Here is a 13,527-nt window from a genome sequence, read left to right as displayed (position 1 = left end):
CTTTAAAATTTTTGTCAGATATTTCTAACATCTGTGTTATCACATTGGCATCTGTTGTTTTTATTCATTCAGTTAGAGGTACCTCACATGACAAGTGATTTTAATATGGACATTTGGGTGTTATGTTGTATGACTTTGGGTCTTACTTAAATCTTGTATTTTATCTTGTCTGACAGTGCTCCAATTTTTGAGAACTAGACTCCTTTCTTCTAGGTGGAGATAAGGTTTTCTACTTCATTTACATAGATACTGAGGAGAGGGAACTTTTTTGTTCCTGCTGTGGGCATGACAGGGTGTTGAGGCTTCCCACTGGGTTTCTGCTGATACCACCCTAGCTTAGATGGGAACAGGTGTCTAATTGCTTCTTCCTATGTAGACACCACTGACATCGAGTGGGTGACTTTATTATGGCTGAGCAGTGATGAAAGTCCTGACTTTCCACTAGACCTCTTCTAATACCACTCCATTGAGGAGGGAAAGGGTGCCTCATAACTACTTAGGTAGGGGAGAAGTTGAGGCTGTTGTTGGTGTGATTTCCAACTCTCTAATTTGGCCTTCTCTGAAAGCACTTCAGCCAATATGGGGGACTGGAGTACCTCTTTACAGCCTGGTAAGTGTAGATGTCTAAGCACTCCTTTTGACCTTCACTGACAGTGGAAATGGGGGCCACAGATTTTTTTGTGTGTGTGGTGTTTGGCTAGAGTGGGTTAATTATTGTCAAAAGGTCTGTCTTGCTGGCCTGTCCCTATCTTGGTTTCCCTGTTAGAATAGGCTTTCCTTTAAGCCTTTCATGTCTGCACCATTGATATCCTTGGGTTGCTGTGTTTGGAAGCAAACAGAACATCCATCACTGTATTCTACTTTGAGGCCACAGTCACTGGCCAGTATGTCTTCTACCCAAACTTCAGAGCTTTATATGTGTTTATTTGATATAATATGTCCTAAGATTTTAGTTGTATTTAGTGGAAATAATAGGGAAAGTAAGTCTATCCATTTTTTTTTTCTGGAAGCAAAAGTCGGATAGATTTTTATATTGTTAAAGCACTATTTTATTTTGGGGATAAACCCAATTTGGGTAAATGTGTACACCCATGCTGGATCAAATGCAAAAGTTTTTTTAGGATTTTTTTTATGAGCTCTCCTATATCATACTGATATATAATCTTATTTTGTACTATCCTTTTCTGATTTTAATAGCAAGCTTATACTAGCTTTGGAAAATGTACACTTTTTCCTGTTTACATCCTATGTGTTCATTTTACTTCTCTAGTCAAATTTATATATAATTGGTATTATCTCTTCCATACAGACTTGATAAAACTTTAAAAAATCATTTGGCATTCTTTTGCGGGGCTATTTTCCTATTGATTAAAGTTCTTTAGGAATAGTTTTAGTTTTCTATATTTTTGTATAAATGTTAGTAATATCTTTTAGAAATTTTATACTTTGTTAATGCTTTTAGAAAATTACCTTCAGGTTTTAGCAATTATTTACTTGAAGATGTTTATAGCATACTTTTAAATTTTTAAAATTTTCCACTGAATCTTCAGTTAATACCCTTTTTACATAATGATATTTTTCATATATACGTTCCCTCTTTTTAACCAGTCTTGCTAAAGAATTGTACTTTGATTTAATGCTTTAAAGAAGTGTTCTTCTTTCATAACTTTTTTGAGTATGCTTCATAATTTTACATCAGTTTCAGGTGTACAACATAGTGATTGAACAACTCTCTATACTATGCTCAGCACAAGAATAGCTACCATCTGTCACCATACAATGCTATGAAAACATCATTGAATATATTCCCTATGCCATACGTTTTATTCCCATAACTTAGGCATTCCATGACTGGAATCCTGTATCAGCTACTCTCCTTCATTCATATTCCCCATCCCCTCACCTTTCTCTCTTCTGGCAACCATCAGTTTGCTCTCTGTATTTATAGGTCTGATTCTGCTTTCTGTTCATTTGTGTGTGTGTGTGTGTGTGTGTGTGTGTGTGTGTGTGTGTGTGTGTGTTAGATTCTACATAAGATGAAATCATATTTCTCTTTCTTAGGCTAATCTGTTTCACTTAGACCCTCTAGGTCCATCTTTGTTGTCACAAATGACAATGTCTCATCCTATTTTATGGCTGAGTAATATTCCTCTGTGAGTGTGTGTGTGTGTGTGTGTGAATATCTTTGTCCATTCATGTGTCTATGGGCACTTCAGTTGTCTATATTATTCTAAATAATACTGCAGTAAACATAAGGATGCATATATCTTTTCATTTTCTTGTGGTAAACACCTAGAGGTAGAATTACTAACTCATATGGTACTTTAAATTTTTTGAGGAATTTCTGTACTCTTTTCCCCAGCAGCTGCACCAGTTTACATTCCCACCAATAGTACTCAAGTGTTCATTTTTTTTTCACATCCTCACCAACACTTGTTATCTCTTGTCTCTTTGATTCTGGCATTAAATACACACATACATCAATGGAACAGAATAGAGAGCTCAGAAGTAAACCCATGCCTACATGGTCAATCTATGGCTAAGGAAGCAAGAATATATCATTGGAAAAAGACAATCTCTTCAAAAAATGTTATTGGGAAAACTGGACAGCTGCATGAAAAATAATGAACCTGAACCACTTTCTCACACCATACAAAAAAAGAAAACAAAATTCAAAATGGATTAAAAACCTAAACGTGAGGCCCGAAACCATAAAACTCCTAGAAGAGAACACAGGCAGTAATTTCTTTGACATTAGCCATAGTAGCATTTTTTTTTAGATCTGTGTCTTAAGACCAGGGAAACAAAGCAAATATAAATTAATGGGACTACATCAAAATAAAAAGCTTTTGCACAGCAAAGGAAACCATCAGCAAAACACAAACATAGCCTACTAAATGGGGAGAAGATATTTGCAAGTTATATGTCTGCTAAGGGTTAATATCCAACAAATATAAAGAACTTCTATAATTAGGGGTGTCTGAGTGGCTCAGTCAGTTAAGCATCCAACTTCGGCTCAGGTCATGATCTCATGGTTTGTGAGTTTGAACTTTGTGTTGGGCTCTCTACTGTCAGCACAAGCTTGCTTGGATCCTCTGTGTCCCCCTCTCTCTTGTACTTCCCCTGCTTGATTGCTCACTCACTTCCTCAAAAATAAGCATTAAAAAAATTCTTAAATTCAACACCAAAAAAAGTCCAACTAAAAAATGGGCAGAGGACCTGAAAGACATTTCTTCAAAGCAAGGTATACAGATGGCCAACAACACATGAAAAGATGCTCAGCATCACTAATGATCAAGGAAATGCAAGTCAAAGACACAATGAGATAACATTTCACAGTTGTCATATTTTTCAGAAACAATTTTACAAAATTAATTTGCATCTTTATTATCCTGATTTTTATTCTATGATTCTTGTTCGTACCTTCTTGAATTGAATTTTTATCTTGTCTATTTTAATTTTTAAATTATATTTAAAACATTTAAGGCTGTGAACTTCCTTTTAAAACAGATTTATCTCAGAAGTTAATATTCATCTACATGTATGTGTAGATGTATGTTTAATATTAGTTTAGGTATAAATATTTCCTAATTTCCACTGTTTCTGTTTTTCCTACCCATATCATATTAGGGAATGTTTATGTCTCCATAGTTTTTTGTTGCTGGTGGTGGTGGTTTTAAGTTGCCAACCCGCTGTTGATTTCTTATTTAATTGCTCTTGATGATACCACTTTTATAGAATATATTGAGGTTTCTTTTGTGGCCAGATGCATTATCAGTCTTTAATAGTATTTAATGTGAAAAGAGAAAACATATTGCAGTTTGATGTGAATTCTGAACCCACACTTGGTATTGGCCTGAGGTATCTTTAATGACCAGTAAACTTTTTCCATTTATGTTTTTAGGTAGATGGAAAATTTCCTCATTGTTTCTCCATTCTCCTAGTGTTTATCTCATACATTTACATTCTAAGTGTTGACATTGTGTTAACTCACTCTTTTATTCAGGTAGCTCTAAAAGTTTTAGCTTTGGGGAATCTGGGTGGCTCAGTCAGTTAAGCATCTGACTTTGGCTCAGGTCTTGATCTCATGGTTGGTGGCTTCATGGCTTCAAGTCTCGCATCAGGCTCTGTGCTGACAGCGCAGAGCCTGGAGCCTGCTTCAAGTTCTGTGTCTCCCCCTCTCTCTGCCCCGCCCCTGTTTGTGCTCTCTGAAAACTAAATATTAAAAATATTTTTAAATTATAAAAAAATAAGTTTTAGCTTTATTTGTGCACAGATTATGCAGTGTGGGTTTACCATAGTTCTATAGTTCTATGAGAAATGGTGATATTTATCTTTATTTTCAAGTATTCTATCCATATTCCCTAGCACAATGCCTAGCACGTAGGGGTCACTGTATCAATATTTGCTGAATAAATAAATTGTTCCAGTGCTCCTGAGAGCAATTTTGGCCTTGACTTCATTCACCATTATTTTTGAGTTGCTACTTCATATGTGGTGATTGGGAGATTATGTTTGTTTTTGTTTTAAGCTTAGACAGGTTTTAAAGTTTTGTAAATAATATTTTGAGTATAGTTGACACATAGTGTTACATTATTTTCAGGTATACAACATATTAAAATTAGTATATAGTTGTGGTACCTGGCTGGCGTAGTTGGTGAAATATGTGACTCTTGATCTCAGGGTCGTGAGTTCAAGCCCCATGTTGGGTGTAGAGATGACTTTAAAAAATTGTTACATAGCATTTGTGCATGTTTGTAGAATTGTGGTATAGGTGGGCCAGAGAGCAGACTCTTTCTCATATCATCTTATTCTGCCTTATTGTCCAGAGGACTGGCCTAGATATTTAAAGAACCAAATAAAATTCTGATCATGTCACATGTCAGTGTCTTGCTTGAAAACAATCTGTGACTGTACATTACAATTTGAGTATAATTTAAATTGCTTAATGGAATATATCAAGATTTTTATGCAATAAATCCTATCCATCTATGCTTTATTTCTTATAATTCTTTACTTTCACACTCCCACGTTTCAGTTCCTAATGCCCCACAGTCCTTAAAGCTTCAAAGCCTCTGCAAAACTTTTTCCCTCTAAGAATGCCTTCATTCAACTGACAAACACCATTCTAAATCATTATCCCCATGAATTGTTTACAAGCCCAATGTCCTCTGGCTGCAGCGTTAGATCTTTTCTTCATGCTCCCATATCAACATGTTCATATCTTGCATATATCCTTAACATAGCATGTTCTTGTTGTGACTCAGTTTTTCAGGTTATGCCCCCTGCCGCCAGCCCCTAACTGAACAAAAAAAGTGTATGAGATATGAATGTGAATCTCTCACTCAGCACCCCTTCCATTATATCCAGAATTGCACCTGAAATGAGAGCCAGAACAAAGGATTTCCTCTGCTCTGGCAAGATCTAATGAATATTGATAGCCTCACAAGACAGTTGCCAAGATTCAATAAAAGAACAGATAAAGTGCTCTGCAGAATATCTAGCACATAGTAAGTACTCTGTAAAGGTTAATGAAAACTCAGCAAGCCCCTAATTACAATATAGGTTTTTCTGTGGACGATTCAGCTCCCATCTCATGACTTTCAGGCATAGTATACATGTTTTAAAAGTCATGTATTTTACATGAATTCAGCAAAGTTGCAGGATACAAAATCAATGTGCAGAAATCAGTTGCATTCTTATACACTAACAATGAAGCAACAGAAAGACAAATGAAGAAACTGATCCCATTCACAATTGCACCAAGAAGCATAAAATACCTAGGAATAAATCTAACCAAAGATGTAAAAGATCTGTATGCTGAAAACTATAGAAAGCTTATGCAGGTAATTGAAGAAGATATAAAGAAATGGAAAGACATTCCCTGCTCATGGATTGGAAGAATAAATATTGTCAAAATGTCAATACTACCCAAAGCTATCTACACATTCAATGCAATCCCAATCAAAATTGCACCAGCATTCTTCTCGAAACTAGAACAAGCAATCCTAAAATTCATATGGAATCACAAAAGGCCCCGAATAGCCAAAGTAATTTTGAAGAAGAAGACCAAAGCAGGAGGCATCACAATCCCAGACTTTAGCCTCTACTACAAAGCTGTCATCATCAAGACAGCATGGTATTGGCATAAAAACAGACACATAGACCAATGGAATAGAATAGAAACCCCAGAACTAGACCCACAAACGTATGGCCAACTCATCTTTGACAAAGCAGGAAAGAACATCCAATGGAAAAAAGACAGTCTCTTTAACAAATGGTGCTGGGAGAACTGGACAGCCACATGCAGAAGGTTGAAACTAGACCACTTTCTCACACCATTCACAAAAATAAACTCAAAATGGATAAAGGACCTGAATGTGAGACAGGAAACCATCAAAACCTTAGAGGAGAAAGCAGGAAAAGACCTCTCTGACCTCAGCCGTAGCAATCTCTTACTCGGCACATCCCCAAAGGCAAGGGAATTAAAAGCAAAAGTGAATTACTGGGACCTTATGAAGATAAAAAGCTTCTGCACAGCAAAGGAAACAACCAACAAAACTAAAAGGCAACCAACGGAATGGGAAAAGATATTTGCAAATGACACATCGGACAAAGGGCTAGTATCCAAAATCTATAAAGAGCTCATCAAACTCCACACCCGAAAAACAAATAACCCAGTGAAGAAATGGGCAGAAAACATGAATAGACACTTCTCTAAAGAAGACATCCGGATGGCCAACAGGCACATGAAAAGATGTTCAACGTCGCTCCTTATCAGGGAAATACAAATCAAAACCACACTCAGATACCACCTCACGCCAGTCAGAGTGGCCAAAATGAAGAAATCAGGAGACTATAGATGCTGGAGAGGATGTGGAGAAACAGGAACCCTCTTGCACTGTTGGTGGGAATGCAAATTGGTGCAGCCGCTCTGGAAAGCAGTGTGGAGGTTCCTCAGAAAATTAAAAATAGACCTACCCTATGACCCAGCAATAGCACTGCTAGGAATTTATCCAAGGGATACAGGAGTACTGATGCATAGGGGCACCTGTACCCCAATGTTTATAGCGGCACTCTCAACAATAGCCAAATTATGGAAAGAGCCTAAATGTCCATCAACTGATGAATGGATAAAGAAATTGTGGTTTATATACACAATGGAATACTACGTGGCAATGAGAAAAAATGAAATATGGCCTTTTGTAGCAACATGGATGGAACTGGAGAGTGTGATGCTAAGTGAAATAAGCCATACAGAGAAAGACAGATACCATATGGTTTCACTCTTATGTGGATCCTGAGAAACATAACAGAAACCCATGGGGGAGGGGAAGGAAAAAAAAAAAAAAAAAAGAGGTTAGAGTGGGAGAGAGCCAAAGCATTAGAGACTGTTAAAAACTGAGAACAAACTGAGGGTTGATGGGGGGTGGGAGGGAGGGCAGGGTGGGTGATGGGTATTGAGGAGGGCACCTTTTGGGATGAGCACTGGGTGTTGTATGGAAACCAATTTGACAGTAAATTTCATATATTAAAAAAAATAAATAAATAAAAAAAAAAAAAAAAAAAAAAAGTCATGTATTTTGATATGCTGGCAAATAATGCAAGCCTGTTTCCAAAGTGAATAGTGAACAATATTATCACTAGTGGGTGATTTACATTATCCTTGAAGGCTCTGAGGGCAAAGAAGGACATTGGAACAAAGAGTTTAGGAAAATTGCTAAGCTAGCTAGGCCTCCAGAACTCAGATTCTTGATACATTTTGAAATCTCTTACATTCAAACTTTCTTCAAAAAGTGTCATATAACAAGGATAAAACACCAAGAGAGAAAACACGATTTTTACTTTTATTCTAAATTGTGAAATAATTATAAATATCTCAAATTTAGGTGATAGATATTAATATTTTTGGTGATAATTGGCGAGTAAATATTTCTTGTTAAACTGAAAATAAATTACACATAGAGAAACAAAATCATAGAATTTAGAGCTAGAAGCTTTAGCTACATACTGGGCAAACCCCTTTATTTCATCTACATATGAAGGGAAAGTGAATGCTCAGGAGGTCATATGTTGACTTAAGTCACATTTAAATTCCCTTCTCAGGGATGTTCACATGAGAAACGGTGGTGGGTTTAGTAGTCAGGAGGCACACTTAAATTAGGGATTTTCCTATAAGCTTAAGATTTATATTTTTTTAGGTTCCTATGCAGCGTGGTTGAACACAAGAGCGATATTCACCTAGTAAATATTTTATAAGTTCAAAATTTCTTAAAATAACTAGTTCATGGAATATCGAGACATTAAAAACTGTACAGTCACTGGAACTTCACCGATATCCTATTTATAGAGGAGGTTTCATTATAAAGTAGATGGATGCATTGTGGCCTTATGTTAACATCATTAAGTCACTAAAGTACAAAATGACCTTGTTGTGGCAATGATGAGACTTTTGAGACAAGGAGCATTGGGAGCACCCTTATAAGAAGTATCCAGCATGTAATTACAGAATTTGTTTGTTACATTTTTTTGTATGTTTTTGTAATTACAGAGGTTTGATCAGACTAAGCAAAAACAACTACATGTGTAACAAAAGACAACTGGCAGGGAACAAAGCTATTCTTAGTGAGAGTGTATGGGTATACTGATAAAAATACATAACATGTATAATTAATATTTACTTATATATGATGTATATTATACCTGTATTATACATGTATATATGTATATACACCATAAACATTACCTATATTTTTATATAGTATTTTAAATGTGTTTATTTTAATGGTCTCAAATTACTGAATCAAGGTCAGAGAACATTATTTTCAACCCATATTTCTGTACTTGATCATGTATGTTTTTCCAATTTGTAAATAATAAAAGAATACAGATCTTTACACATTAATTTTTTCTTTATGACTTAAAGTTACATTAGTTTGCTAGGACTGAATTAACAAAGTACCATAAACCGAGTGACTTAGGATGACAGAAATCTATTGTCTCACAGCTCTGGAAGCTGGATGTCTGAGATCAAGGTACGCTGAGACGGTAATGCTCTCTGTGAAAATGCTAGTCAAGGGTGTGTCCAGCCTCTCTCCCAGTGTCTGTTTGATAGTTCCTTGACTTGTAGCAGCAGAGCTGCGGTCTTCAGATGGCATTTGTCTTGTGTGTGCACCTGTCTCCAAATGTTTTTTTTGTTTTCAATTTTTTTAAATGTTTGTTTTTTTTTGAGAGAGGCAGAATGTGAGAGGGGGAGGGGCAGAGAGAAAGGGAGACACAGAATCTGAAGCAGGCTCCAGGCTCTGAGCCATCAGCACAGAGCCAGCCGGGTACGGGGCTCGAACCCACAAACCGTGAGATCATGACCTGAGCCGAAGTCGGACACTTAAGTGACTAAGCCACCCAGGTGCCCCCAAATGTATCCTTCTTATAAAGACCCCAGTCATATTGGATTGGGAACAACCCTACTCCAGTATGATGATTTTATCTTAACTAATGATAGCTGTAACAATTGTATTTCCAAAGAAGTCTACATTCTGAGGTACTGTGGGTTAGGACCTTAACATATGAATTTGGGGGTGGGGGCATAATCCATAACAAAAATAATTTTTTGAGCATCAACTGAAAAAAAGTTCTCTTCAAAACAGAGTCTACTGTTAGACATCGCTAAAATTTTTCTAAAAATTCTATTAGTTTTCACTATCACCAACCATGCATCACTATTAGATTAATGACCACCAACCGTCTTTGGTATTATTTTTAATATATTATAGAAGTACCTAAAACATTAAAATATTCTGATCTTTAGTAATTTTATAATCTGAAGCATAGTTTTAATAAGTTTATCATTGTTCATGCATTCTACTTTGTGAATCATCCAGTCACATTCTTGACCAGTTTGGGGGGATATTAGGCTCAAATTTTTAGAGACCTGTAAGAGTTCTTTATATTCTGAACATACTATCATGTGTTTTTAGTAAATACATTTCATTTTCTTTTTGGTTTTATTTTTTTTTAATGTTTATTTTGAGAGAGAGCATGCAAGCACTATCAGGGAGGGGCAGAGACAGAGGTGGAGAGAATACCAAGCAGGCTCCACACTCAGCATAGAGCCCCATGTGGGGTTTGATCTCACGAACCATGAGATCATGAGTGGAGCCAAAATCAAGATCCAGTCAGATGCTTAACTGACCAAGCCACCCAGGAACCCCTCTTTTTGTTTTTACATACAAAAACACTAAATAGGCATAACAAAGCCTCTAACTGTAAATGTATCTTCTCATTCCTAGGGTTAGTTAATATTCTTTTCCAGTTTTACTTATTTACTTATTTAATATATCTGTAACTTCATGGGCTATGTGTAAGATAAGGATATAAATAAATAATACAGATATTTGACCTATGTTCTAAGTGTCATTTATTGACCAGTATGTCTCTTTGCCTTTGATAACAATCCATCCTTCCTTATTTGTTGAACTCTTAGGTACAAGGGTTTGTTACTTAGCTAATTTTGTTGAACTTCTTCATCTATTTTGCCAGGACAATAATGCTTTAATTAGTATAGATCTTTAATATTCTTACCGATTTTCCTCTTAATTATCCTTTTAAAAAGTCTTAAGTATTTTGACTTATTAATCCAGTTATACTTGAAATACTTTTTTTTTTTTTGAGAGAGAGAGAGAGAGAGATGGGAGAGGGTGCACACACATGTGTGCCAATGAGTGGGGTGAGAGGCAGAGGGAAATAGAGAATTTTAAGCAGGCTCCACGCTCCCTGAGCCAAAATCAAGAGTCAGACACTTAACCGAGTCACTTAGGCACCCCCGTACTTGAAATATTAATTCTATAACAACTTGCTGTTAGGATTTTAACTATAATATCTTATAAATCTGTTATAAAAGAATTTATCTTTTCTCTATCCAGGAAGATGAAATAAATTTTATTTGGAGTTTTAGGTACTTCTATAATGTATTGTAGTTTTTTTAAGGTTGTTCACTCAATTTTCAGCAAACATTTATTGGTGTCTACTATATTTCAGAAAGTAGTAGAAACAAAAACAGAAGGTTAAAAATAGATAAAATCAAGGAACTTGTATCTATTAGGATTGCTGATAAGGAAACTGACAAAAGATAAGGGTTAGCCAGGAGGAGGGCAGCATGCAGTGCTCATTCACACAGCCATGGATCCTTGATATGTTACAATTTTCCAGGAAAGAGTGTTAAGCTTTAAGTGAGTTTTGGAGGCTGACAGACAGCTAGGTGAAGCACCTGTCGTAAGGGAAGGAAACGGAACATACAAAGGCACACAGATTTAAAAGAGCATGGCATAAAGATGAAGTGACAGGAATTTAATTGTGGCCAAAGTGCAGTATGTGAATGAGGACTCATGAGCCTGCAGTAGATGTATATCTGTTTTCTCTGGTTTGGGCATTGTGTAACATTGGTGGGTTTAATGAGGGAAGGGAAGTGATGTGATTTTATCTGTATTTAGAAAGATTTCAAAGGGGATAGTATGGCAGGTGGACAAGAAAGGAGTAGGAGTGAGCAAAAAAGGTTTGTTGGTAATTAATAAAAATATGTATTCAATGAAGGAGTGAATGAAACACTGAAGAATGAATGAAAAAGTTGAAATGTATTAGATTTAACAGCTGAAGAATAATTGATGACTCTAATATTACCATGACTCAGTGGAATGGTTGATGTACAAGTCCATTATTAATAGGAGACAATGTCAAAGTTATGAGTATTTGAAATCAGATCTCATGTCATTATTTATCAAGCTAATTACTGGGAGTTTGTAGAAAATAACTTATTTTTGTTTACGTGTTGGTTAAATGTTCACTTTGCTACCTGTTTTAGTTTGCTACCTGTTTGCTTCACTTTGCTACCTGTTAATAGTTTTCCAGGTGATTTGTCTTTTGGGTTTAAAATTATAATGCCTGAAAGTAACAACTTTGTGTCCTGCCTTATAACATTTACATTGTTTAATTTTGCTTAAATTGGTCTGCTTTTAATATTGATCAGAATTTCAAGAAATAAGTTAAAATGATGGTTGTGGACATTTTTCTTTTTCTTTTAATGATAATGGGAATGACCTAATATTTCACACTTAAGATTATGTCTTTGGAAATAAATTTTTTTAATGTATTAAATTCAAATAAGATTCATTCCAATATGATTTATGTTTAAAATTTTTTGAAATTTTATGACAGAACTTTTTGGTACTTATTGAAATGTAGATGTATATTTTCTGACCAGTTGATATCTCATATTAAATTAGTTATTCTATGATTTAAAATTATGCTTGTGACAATTTCCATGGATATGGTATATTATTTTTACTTAATGCTGAATTTTCTATATTGTATGCAGTATCTTAAAATGTTGATGGCTATTCATAAGATGGGTTTTTTACTACTTGTGCTGTTATCTTGTTTTATAGTCAAAGATCTAACTCTGAGGTTTGTGAAATATCTAAAATACTGCACACAAATAGTTACAATAATCAAGCCATACGTAATTAGTCAAGAAAACAAATGCATTTCAGATTTTTATCAATAAAAGTTGTCAATGAGCTACATGACCTAGATAAATCTTTATATTGCTGGGGCTCATCCATAAAAAAGAAAGGTTTTGACTACATGAACCCCAAGGACATTCTAGCTCTAGATTTCTGCCAACTTGTATTTGTTGAGAAGTTCTTGCTTCATGCTAATAAGCAAAAATTAATAAGTTTAAGAGCAATATTACTGTGTGAGATAGAAATGGACCATTCCATGATGACCCTGGCAGACTCAGACTTGAGTTAAAAACAGAAAGAGTCCATTGTTCGTCTCCTTGGGCCCAAGAGGAATGCTGACCCTTCGATGTCTCTTAAATTGCACTGGAGAACTGTGGCCCATCCACCCCTCTCTGTTTTGTTCAATTTACCTGGAACATGGGATTTAAAGGGCAGCAGATAGGGGGTCAGGAGCCCTCGATTTGTGTCCCACTTCTGCCATTGACTCGCTTTGTAATCTTAATCATGTCAGTTAACTGCTTTGGGCATCAGTTCTTTTATTTGCAAAGTGGAGTATATCTGTTAACTCTTGAGCTCTATGACAAGCCATAAATAAATAATCCTTTACTAAGACCTAATTAATTTATGTAGTCATCTGAGGTTGACATTCACATATTTTGATCTCAATTGATTGAACATTATTTGTAGGCCAATAGGCAAAGTAATTCATGACTTTTTGCAGAGTTGGGTCTAGACTCTAGACTCCAGAGAATTTGGTAGTTTGCCCAATGTGCTTAGTAAGTGGCAGAGCACTTCTGAAGACTTCTGATTCAACAGCGTTCTTTTCTCTATATGACACATTGTCTCATTAAATCCTGTAATCACTCTTCGATACTTTTCAAGCATTCGGGCACATTTTTCAGCTCTTTCAAATAAGAGGATGAACTATCCTTTTTCCCTCCGGGTTCAGCCTTGCAATTCTGTTTTGTTTATGGTTTTAAACAATGTAAAATAGTAACACTTTGTTCAT

At 35.6% G+C, this 13,527-nt stretch overlaps 1 protein-coding gene across 1 annotated transcript in view; it reads left to right on the top strand.

Annotated features, from left to right (window-relative positions):
* LOC122222016 (protein unc-13 homolog C-like) overlaps nt 1-13,527 on the top strand; it is a 117,982-nt gene that overhangs the window by 103,725 nt on the left and 730 nt on the right. The window lies entirely within an intron of this gene.

Source organism: Panthera leo, chromosome B3 (genome assembly GCF_018350215.1).
Source record: "Panthera leo isolate Ple1 chromosome B3, P.leo_Ple1_pat1.1, whole genome shotgun sequence".
Classification (NCBI taxonomy): Eukaryota; Metazoa; Chordata; class Mammalia; order Carnivora; family Felidae; genus Panthera; species Panthera leo.
This window is presented reverse-complemented; position numbering and strand designations above follow the sequence as displayed.